Genomic DNA, 11259 nt, shown 5'->3' with positions numbered 1-11259 from the left:
AAACAAATCTATTCTCCCCCCCCCATCTTCATTTCAATACCTGCAGCCATACATATGGGCTCTGCATTTGTCCAGGAGGTTAGCACAGCAGAACTGGCCGTATCCTAAATGATCCATCACTTTTACTGCTATGAATGACTGAGTCACCCACACCAGCTGGAAGCCGCAGTAGCTGCAATTAAAGCTGTGTGTGAAATGCTTGACAAATGGCCGCCCAGAGAATTCCCCAGCTTTCATCAAGCTACATCTCTACGAGCTTTGCCAGCAGAGCAAGAATTTCAGAAGAAATCTGAAGTTTCTCTCCACGGTTTTCTGGCAGGGGTGGAAGTTTGGCGGTGGGGGTTGGAGGTGGTGGGAAAGAGAGACAAAGAATAAATTTGACAAACGGCCCTTCTTCGGAGAGCTTTGGAGACTTCTGTTTCTGCCAGTTCTAGCGATTCATTCAAGCAGCCGGTAGTATTACTTAGCCATCCAGGATCAACAAACGGCGTGTTTTCATATTCGCAGCTGGGCCTGTATCATTACTGCGACAACTTAACACCCACACAGAAAATGGCTGCCACACGATGGCCACCACTGAGAAATGGTGATGAGTGATGAAGAGCAAACCCTGCTTGTTTTTATAGAAAGGGGCAACCAGTTTGCTATTTTTAATTTAGATGAATTCTTTCCATTGACTTGTTAAGAGGGGGGAGTTTAAAAAATATACCCCTTTTGGGTGGGCACTGAGAGTCAGCAAGAGGAATAAGAAATCTAGAAATGGGAAAGATTTTCTCTTAAAATCCCACATTTGTTCTCTACATGGATTTGAACCCTACCTCTGAGAATGATGGAGCTGAGCAGCTGCAACATCCATACAAATTTCTGATGTTGGGCTTGAAATATGGATATTCAACTCTGAGCACTCAAGAAAGATGTAGATGAATTTGGGGGATGCTAGGAGAGAGACAAAAAAAGCCCTTCTTCCCAAAGGATGAATAATATAATCATACAGCTGGAAGAGACCACCAAGTGTCATCTAGTCCAGCCCCCTGCAATGCAGAAATCTCAACTAAAACGTCCATGACAAATGGCCACCAAACCTCTGCTTAAAGACCTCCAAAGAAGGAGAGTCCACAGCCTCTCAAGGTAGACCATTCCACTGTGAAACAGCTTAGTGTCCTGATGTTTAGTCAGAATCTCCTTTCGTGTAACTTGATGCCATTGGTTCAGGTTCTACCCTCTAGATCAAGAGGAAACAAGCTTGATCCATCTGCCATCTCACAACCCTTTAGATATCTGAAGATGGCTTTCATATCTCCTCCCTGTCTTCTCTTTTCCATGTCAAACATATCCAGCTCCTTCAACTGCTCCTCATAAGTCTTGGTTTCCAGACTGCAAGTATTTTTTAAAATAAATTCTATGCAATCTTACATACATTTCACTTACCAAGCAAAATTTCATTATATTAATTTAACCAAAATCTCTTTTGTATTCCCAAGTAATATTACAACTTTTTAGCACCCCTCATTTTTGCAATCTGAAAGTTTGAAAATTCATCACTGCCATGGCACCCAAGTTGTGCAATTCTTTTCCCACTGCTATCTCCTTTGCTGATGTTTTTCTAATGTCAAGTGGAGCCATATTTGTTCTCCTGCAATGTGGGTTTTGCAGTAAGTTTTGCATTGGAAAATTAGTGTGATTTGCATAGGGTAATTTCTACCAGGCTATTTGTGGTTTGATTTGGGTCAGACGATTTTCTGATGCCGTAGAGCAGTGGTTTCCAAGGCTTTTTCCTGCTGGAACACTTGAAAATTGCTGAGGGTCTTGGTGGACCACTTGGTGACTTTTCTGCCTGTTGCTTAGCAATTCCAATGCACTGTGCTAGATGCTGAAGTATGTTTGTGTGCATTCAAATTTTAATTCCATACAATAAAATAAGCAATAAAAAGAAAAAATGAGTGAATAAAAATAGAGCCACTGTTGCACTGTAATTTAGCAAGTTTATTTTATTTGGATTTCAGTAAACAAAGCACAAAACTTTGAAACTGCCTAGCTTGCCCAATATTTGTTTGCAATGGAATAATTTCTGCCGGACGCTGGAGCTCTTGGCTTTTGGGGACAAATGAGCTCATCAACCAATCCATCTACTATAGGAATTCTGTTTTGCTGAAACTTGCTGAAATTTTGTTACGAATAGTAGAGATTTTTATGGTTTAAATTTGTTGTTTTGATATGTTGTATTTTATTGGTATATTTGCTGGTATATTTCTGCACTGACTTGGAAAACTTTGGATTGGAAGTCCGTTTAAAAATTCAATATGATAGTAATATGATAGTAATACTAATAATGAAGGTAATAATTTGATAAGCTTATTTATGAAGGCTTTAATTATGAGCGAAATATGGAGAACTGGATTTCGGATTGGAAGAATGTAACTCTGAATCTTCACATCAGCTTGCAAAAACATATCGAGTCTTCACAGATATTTATTAGCATTTTAGTGTGAATTTCACATATTTTTGCAAATCAGTTTTGCTAATGCATTTTTGTATGTCTTTCCCACAAATATATGCATTTTAATGAATATTCTACTACAGCGGTTCCCATCCCATGGCCTGCGGATCCTTGGCGGGGTGTGCAGAATTGTCCCAAAGCTAAATCCCAGCTACTGTCATGGTGGAACGGATCATTAGGAAGTGTGTGCAAAAGAACTAAGTAAGAGTTGGGGCAGAGATTGCCATGGAGCCTTTGCCATTATGCAGCCCCCTCTGTCCCCTCACCCACCACTGCTGCAGGAGGGTGAAGAGGATGGAGGAGGGGGGGGCAGTGGTCAGCAGGACTCTCATGAGGCTCCACAGACAACCCTTCAACCGTGCATTGTCAGAAGCTTCTCTGCTGCCTGGCAGGATGCGGTGGGAGAGTTTGGGCTGAAGGCACTTGCCCCTTGCTTCCTATATGAGAGTCAGGGAGAGCATCTTTGATGCTTCCAGAGGGAGCCAAGGAAGGAGTGTGGAGTGATAGATAATATGTCTTGGACATATATGTCCGACTCTTTTTCGAGTGTATTTGTTGTTGTGATGAATTTAAAACTGTTGCATTTAAACCTGTTACTGAGTTTTTTGTCATTATGTATTTTCTCAATTAACAGAGCCTAAACTTAGAACAATTAGCATGTGGGTATCTGCCTTTTTTTTTTTTAGGTTAAAAAGGGGTTCATATACTCGTAAAAGTTGGGAGCCACTGCTGTAGTATATGTATTTTTGTATGCATTAGTTGACGTACGTGGCTGCAGAACTGTATTGCAAAATTCAGGGAGGTGCAAATTTTGAATGGCGGCTGTGTTTTAGTTCATGTATTGTTTTGGATGGTACAAATTTGGTACATTCACTTTTAAATGCAAACTGAACTGAATCCCCCCCCCCTCTAGTGAGAAAAGTATACACGTTTAGAGACTGCCCAAAACCATCAGCTCAGACCAACTAAAAGTATATATTTGCTTCAAGCTGCAGCTGTGCAAACTTCTGTTTTCCTGGGATCTTCCAGGCTTTACACTGAGAGGCTGCAAAGACAGTGCCCTCTTTGTGAGCCTGAGATTCCACCAATCTCTCACAAGTCCTATTCAACATTTCAAAAGCAAACTGGTCAAAAATAGCCCTTCTGACAAGAATTTCAGCTGCAGCGCTCTAGAATGGAGCATTCAAGGTGGGGAGGAACCTAATTTGAGGTCACCCAGCCCTGGTCCTGTCAATTAGTGCAAATGTGTTTGCAATGTTGGGGGGGGGGATGGTTGTTACAAGTTGGAGAGAGTGGCAGAGAAACAACTCTGACAATGCACCTTTCTGCAGGTTGAGCAGGTCTGTCAAAAAAGCTGATTTTTGGCAGGAACCTTCAGCCTCATAGATATGCTCTGACGCCACCTGAGTCTGGATTAATAATTATGCTATGTTGTGGAGCAGGTCCCCAAGCAAATCGGGGCCCTGCCTGTTATTCAGTCCCCCCCCCATCGTAATCTGTAGCTGTGTCAGGAAACACAAAAGCCTTGTTTGTGTGGTTTGGGCCTGACAAAGTCTGCATGCTGAGGGCCTGTTTCACATATGCAAACTATGTTTGCATGTGTGAAATAAACTCAACCTCATTCCTCTCTTGTTTGTTTATTTATTAAATTTATATCCTGCCCTTCTCTCAAAGGGGAGTCCAGGGTGGCAAACACGCCAGTGATAAGATAATTGAAACATCTAAAAACAATTCCAATATAGATGCAGACCGGGAAAGACCTCCACTTGAAAGTCTTGCTGAAAGAAGAAGGCCTTCAGTGGGCGCTGAAATGACAACAGAGACTGTGCCTGTCAGATAGGGAAGGGGATGGAATCCCCAAGGCTACGGCCACAACTCGAAGGGTCTGATTCCTATACATGCAGGTCCCCCTTACTGAATACAATGAATTCCCTGGAAATTGTTTGTAAGGCAAGTGTTTACATAATGAGTCAATGATTTCCATCTACCTCTATGGTGAAATTTCTTTCCTTCCTCTTTTTATAATATTTTTTATTAATTTTCAATTACAATAATCCAATAAAAGCCACATTGTCACAGTAAGGTAAAGGGACCCCTGATCGTTAGCTCCAGTTGTGGACGACTCTGGGGTTGCGGTGCTCATGTCGCTTTATTGGCCGAGGGAGCCGGCGTACAGCTTCCGGGTCATGTGGCCAGCATGACTAAGCCGCTTCTGGCAAACCAGAGCAGTGCACAGAAACGCCGTTTACCTTCCCGCCGGAGCAGTACCTATTTATCTATTTGCACTGGTGTGCTTTCAAACTGCTAGGTTGGCAGGAGCAGGGACCGAGCAATGGGAGCTCACCCCGTCGCGGGGATTCGAACCGCCGACCTTCTGATCGGCAAGTCTTAGGCTCTGTGGTTTAACCCACAGTGCCACCCGCGTCCCTACATTGTCACGGTACCAAATTACAGTACAATTTAAAAAGCCAATTATTCAAATACCAAATTAAACAATTTTAGGTTTCAGGGTGCAAAGTTCTTATTTCTTCCTACTTCCATAATCTTGATTAATCTAATTACAACAGTTCTGATCTTGCTCCTTTGTTTAACAGCCACTGATTTCTTGACTTTTATTCATGATTGCATATTTAATAAATTTTATTTCTGCAAGAGGAGTTTGTATCCTATAAATTTCCTTTGTGAGATGTTTATTTTCCATTTGTTTCTTCATTCTTCCTGATGTAATCCAGTCAAACACAGCATCTCTGCTTCCACTTTTTCGCTTTCTCTCTGCTCTGCTCTGCTCTCAAGGGCTATAATTTTAGCTGTGTTACTCGCTATCTTTGTTTGTCAAAGTCTAAGAGGAAGACTGGCGTCCCGCCATAGCCCTGGGCAGGTCTCCAACTTACCTTTCTCATCCAACACTCAGTCACTAACGATCTGGCGTTCCGCCAGAGCTATGGTAGATCTTCAAAGACCATAGTCCTAACTGCGATTCAGTGGAAAATCGGTGCTTTAAATCATATCAATATTCTCACACAGTTCTGTTTTCGTAAAAACCCATAAATATTATCTTGTTCTTGTTACTTTCCTCTTGCCTTTTCTCAATCCATTAGCACTCAGTGGGCGGGTTTGCCAGATTGTTAATGCAGCAAACATAGTATATATAAAGAAAGGATAAAGGCTCCCCCACCCCAAACATATCACACTTTGTTATGAATAAAATCTCTCCAGTTCAAAACGTTGCTGCTCGGTGGCTGATTCATTTAGCAGTTTATCTTGTCCCATTAGTCCATCCCATTAGATCCAATTCATCCTAATAAACAGAAGAACCTCTGCCCATAATGGCTGCATTGGAGGGTTACCGATTAGCGGAGTGCTCTGTACTCAGTGCCTCCTGCCTCTTGGAGTGAGAGCCAGGTATCAGACGATCTGCGAGTGAAGCTCACTCCCCCCCCCCCGGGCCCGGGGGAGGGGCTTGCAAGGACCATTACCCTCAAATTGTCCTTGTTTATGCTCCGCAAACTACCTCCACTAACATGGTGTCTGCCTCCAATATGGCAGAAAGCACCGGAAGTCTCCCTATGGGGGAATTTCTAATGTGTTCCTGAACATGGAATTTTGATAGCCCCCACAAAAGCCAGACCCCACATCACTCCCTCTACCTCTGTTCCTCAGTCAATCAGCAACAGGCAAACAAGAAAGTGAAGAATGCTCAGATATCTGAATCTGTGGTGTGCATAGCGAGGTTTGGGTATTGATTCCTCATGTTCAAATAAGTGAATAGCGAATAAACATAGTGAATGTTTGTAAAACAGGACTTGTGTGGCGTATTGTGAAAAACAAACCAGGCTCTCCTGATAAGACGGCATCTACAAGAAGCCCTTGCCAGCAGAAAACAGTAATATAAGAGGATATTTTGGGTATCCTGCCCTCACACTTTATAGGACTTTGTGCACCAGAACAAGCATCTTGAATGTAGCCCAGTAGGTAGATGGATGAAGCATGTTGCTGACATCCCACTCTGCCTGCTGAAATCTGGGAGGAGGGAAAATGGAAGGATTCATAACTCAGGAAAGGGTTCATAGTTTGATGACAGAGGACACCCTCTGTATGCAGAAGGTCTCAGTTTCAATCCGTGGCAACTCCAACTTAAAAGGTTGTGGGAAGCAGGGCTAGAGAAAGCCTGAGATCTGCTTCTAGTCAGAGAGCAGGAACATAAGACTCAAGGCTCTTTATTGGCACTCAAGGGTCTGGCAGATAGTCTTCTTAGGAAAGAGAGTGGGTATAGGCTCGCCTTGAGCCCAGGATTGGCCAGCCAGAATCAGGAGGCAAGTGGTATTTGTAGTAGCCTCAAGTGCGGCAGAGGTGCTCTCACCATGCGCAGGGGCACTGTTGCCATTCCGGGGATTGGCCTGTCTCTGTTCTTGGCATAGGTTCCTTTGTCGTTGTTGCCCGCCCCCAAAGTTTTTTCAAACTATAGTCCAGCCCCCGACAGTGTCTGGGGGACTGTTTAAAAAGTTTGAGGACCCTGATCTAGATCAGTTCTGAGCAGATCACTTGGCAGCAGCTCTCCAGGATTTCAGACGGGGCCTTCCAGTATAAGGCAGCTTCTTGTGCTCCTAATAAGTAATTGATTCAATAATAGATAAGGAGTATTGGCAGCACTTTGAAATATTGCCACAGGAAATAAATTAGAGTCTCTACATCCTGAAAATGCTTGGCGCTCTCTCTCTCTCCTTCCGATGCCTTCTCTGCCGCCCTGTTTACACTGCCTGATTCATCATCACACACACACTGCCTGAGTTTCCGACTTCTGTTTTTCTAGCCTACTTAAGTTTTGTGACAAAAACAGGGAAAATATCGCAGTGGGAAGGAAACTTCTCTGCTCCAGCTGCTCGAAGAAAAACAAGTGAAAGAAGAAACATGCCAGAAAACTACTTTGACACGTTCCAGTATCTTGCAGATTATGCTAGAGATATAGTGAATAATCTAAAAGAGTTTTTCTCCAAGTTAGCCAAGAATTCACACAGGCCTGTAAGTTGCCCCTCGCCAGGTCACCTATGGTTAGAATTACTAATAATAGTAGTAACAATAAATTTATTTATACCTTGCCTTTTTTCCTGACAGGAATTCAAGGCGGCTCATAGACAGGGTGTAGCTATCTCCTCCAGTACCTGGTGTGGCGGGGGCAGAGCGACCTGCCCACAAGGCCGCCGCGATCCTCATATGGGGGACATTGCCGCTGGCGCTATGATCCCCACACAGGGGCTGCCGCTGCCACGATCTTCACGCGGGGGATACTGCTGCCGCTGCAATCCTCACACAGCACCAGGGAGCATCCACCACCCACTGCCGGGGGGTGCAAGCGCTGACCACCGGGATTTGCGTGATCAGCGGGCAGATTTTCGCAGGGACAATTGCGCCGATCGCGAAAATATGCCAGCTGGGGGTGCGAGCTCCACAACACCAATCCGCCCAGGGGGATTTTGTCACCCCCCTTAGGCATGAGACCCAGGGTGCACCCCCCGCCCCCCCTTGTGACACCCCTGCCCATAGATAAAATAAAAACAGCTAAAAACGAGGGAGGGGGGGTCTCAGAGCCCGGGCAGCAGGTTTGTATGAGGGAATGTGGTCTTTCAATAGCTTGGACCTAAGCTGTATAGGCTTTTATGGGTCATACCCAGCACTTTGGAAAGAGAAGAAAAATAAAAAAGACTTCTGATTTTTCATCTGTCAGCTACTTAAAATAAATTATTCAAAATATTCACACTAGAACAACACCCACCTGATCTACTTTCTGTTAGGCAAGGTTTTCCCAGTCTTCCATCCCAAATAGATTAATTCATTTTCCTTTTTACACAAAAAGTCCAAAAGGGATTCTCTGATTATTATTTAATAAATATTAGCAATAGTTTTTCTCTATCAAACATATCAACTTTGTTTATTGATCAGCATGCTAACACACAGCACAGGAAATTGAAAGTAACCGCAAAAACAGGGCAAAGGGAGAATTCTTAACTCCAACCCATAACAATGGAAGACAACATTTAATTCTCTAATTACCAGTTACTACATCCTGGGAACTCTTTACTGCTCACCCCATGCTCACTTCCACAGCTGTGGAAGATGCTCCATCTTGCAGTCCAGTGCAAGATGTACAGAAGCAGAGGCTCATGGCTGAAGTCCTGACAAGGGTCAGGCAGGGCCTGCACACGGCCTCTCGCCCTGGGGAGCAGCAAAAACCAGTCCGTGACAGGGGAGCGGGGACTGACACCCTCAGCCCAGAGACTCCAAGCTGCAGCAGCCACTTATTCAAAAGCCTTCGCTTACTTCTGTCTGCTGGCGAATAAGTCACATTGCACTTGGTGGGGCTCACTTCCAAGTTAAAGTGTTTAGGGCTGAGTTGTAAAGCTGTCCATTTCGGTTTCTTCCCAACCCGCCCCCCCCCCCTAAATTCAGTCTACCACATTTCTGCTTCACTTTGCAGGGTTGCTGTTGCTTTTTAAGTCCCCACACAAAAAGACACCTGCCTTTCAGTGCACATGTCTCCTAGCATACATTTTCCTGCATGTTGTCTTGCAGAACACACATGGCGTTGTTTTGTTTTTGTTTTTTGCAAGCAGATTTCCTTAATATGATACATTTCTGTGACACGTTTCCCTAATATGATGCTTGTTTTGGCTGGAAAACTGCACTGCAATTGGAGGAGCTGCATTTGGCACTTTGATTGTTTCGTGAAGTGCAAGTTAGGCAGGTTTGCAATAAAATGCGAGCCAAACTGAATTCCTCTGCCATCCCTGCGAAGGAAAGGCTGCATATTGGCACCCAGTTAGGCTACTTTAAAAACCAACTGCATGCAGGCTCCTAGCCAAAATCTCCTATGAGGAAGCTGGCTTATTAAAGAGGCAAGAAATAAAAAGCATTTTTCACACTATTAAAGAGAACATCAGCAGTAATAAAAACGAGCACTGTGCATTTCTTTTTGACTCTGTGCTGTTAAAATTATTTTGCTCACCTCCAGTTTCCCGCAGGGAGAGTTTTCCTTGAACAGCAAAAGGCCCAACATCCTTGCCTTGACTCCTGCATTCTCCCCTCTGCCATTAAGCCAGTCTTTACTAGTTATTTCCATGAAACGTGTTGCAAAACACACCTTCAGGTGGTGTATGTGAGCATATATATATTCAGCAGTGGTTACCAAGTGTTCCAAAATTCTTGGAGCTGAAAAACTTTCCAATTTGCCCTTTACACACCCACAGCCTAGTCCCTGGAGGGTGTGTGTGTGTGTGTGTGTGTGTGTGTGTGTGTGTGTGTGAGAGAGAGAGAGAGAGAGAGAGAGAGAGAGAGAGAGAGAGAGAGAGAGATACCCCCCCCCCATTTTCTTCCTTTTTAATAAAAGCAAGTTCACAAGAATAAGTTGATGTTGTTTTTCCCCTTTGAAGAATTGCTGATTGCTCCCTAAGGTGAAGGAGATCTTTTTTCATGATTGGCACAATTGGTATCTCTTTGCTTTCTCTGTTGTTGCTCCAGGAAGCCCTTTCTGGGAGGCTGCCACACGGCCTCCTCATGTTCCACTGTTCCAGAACCTTCCGTGTGGGGTCAAGTGCACATGCTGGAATATTCCACACAGGCCTGCTGTATCTGGTTCAGCCAAGGTGTGATCACACAATTCTGTAACAACGTGGGTTCCTCTTGCTTCCCAGTTGCTGTTGCTTCCCAGGAGGAAAGGGGAGGTGATTGGGACGTTGATGTGGCACAAATGTGCCGGCCAACGCACCAGGTTAGTTCCACCCGTCCATTTGCACCATGTGCCATGAGTCCCATGGAGGCATTGTGGAGGGAGTGGTCAGACAATGAGGAGGAGTGGGAGGAGATCGGGGAGTTGGAGTAAGTAGCCTGACCCAAGGGAAGGCCCTAGTGCAGTGTTTCTCGAACTTGGGTCCTGCCAGGCTGGCCCTGCCAGGGAGGGCCTTAGCAGCTTGGAAAATAGAGACCGGGGTCTTGGAGAAGGGTTGTCAGAAGAGCAGCCTGTCTCAGTGTCATCGGATACTCTATCCAGATACTATCTCAGCAATGAGGAGCCATCCCTCTCAGAGGAGATGCTTAAGGATAGACAATTTCCACTTCCATTTCCAAGGATGTGAATGTGAGTGTGTCAGTGCCAGCCGCCCCTGAAAACTCTGCCCACTTGCAGGAGTGCCCTCTTCCTTCTCCAGCACCAAGACTCGGGAAAACAACTGCCCTGTGCCCACCCTGATCTTCAGAAGGGGAGTCTGGGTGGCTTACACCTAGCCACGCATTGTAGAGCTGTGTTGTGTCTCACATACTTGTAACCAGTAGCCCAACCTATGTTGGGATGCTGTACTGAATTTTAGAATAAAGCCTTTAATCATGTGAGGTGTGTTTTAATAGGTAGGAGAGGATATATTCATTGCAGTTTATCCCTCCAGGCTCCCACATGTGTGGGTTGAACATACACAGAGCAGAGTTTAAAGTCCCATCCTTAGCAGAAAAATGGAAAACATAGAAGAATAAGCTGTGAAGACTTCCTTTAATTAAGTCCAGCTGCAAAGAAAGGTGCCTCCCCCTTTTCTTACCCCGTTTAGCAAAGAATCAGACAAGAGACTGAGAAGTAAGTTTAAAATATGGTTTACTTACTCATAGGCTTGCATTCATTTTCAACAGCGACAGCAGGAAAGTAAACGCAGGCACTGTTTCTACTTTCAATAGAAACAGCCTCAGGCATGTGCCTGAGACTGGAGCAGTTGGACATACATCTG

Source organism: Podarcis filfolensis (genome assembly GCF_964270895.1).
Source record: "Podarcis filfolensis genome assembly, chromosome: 16".
Lineage (NCBI taxonomy): Eukaryota > Metazoa > Chordata > Lepidosauria > Squamata > Lacertidae > Podarcis > Podarcis filfolensis.
This window is presented reverse-complemented; position numbering follows the sequence as displayed.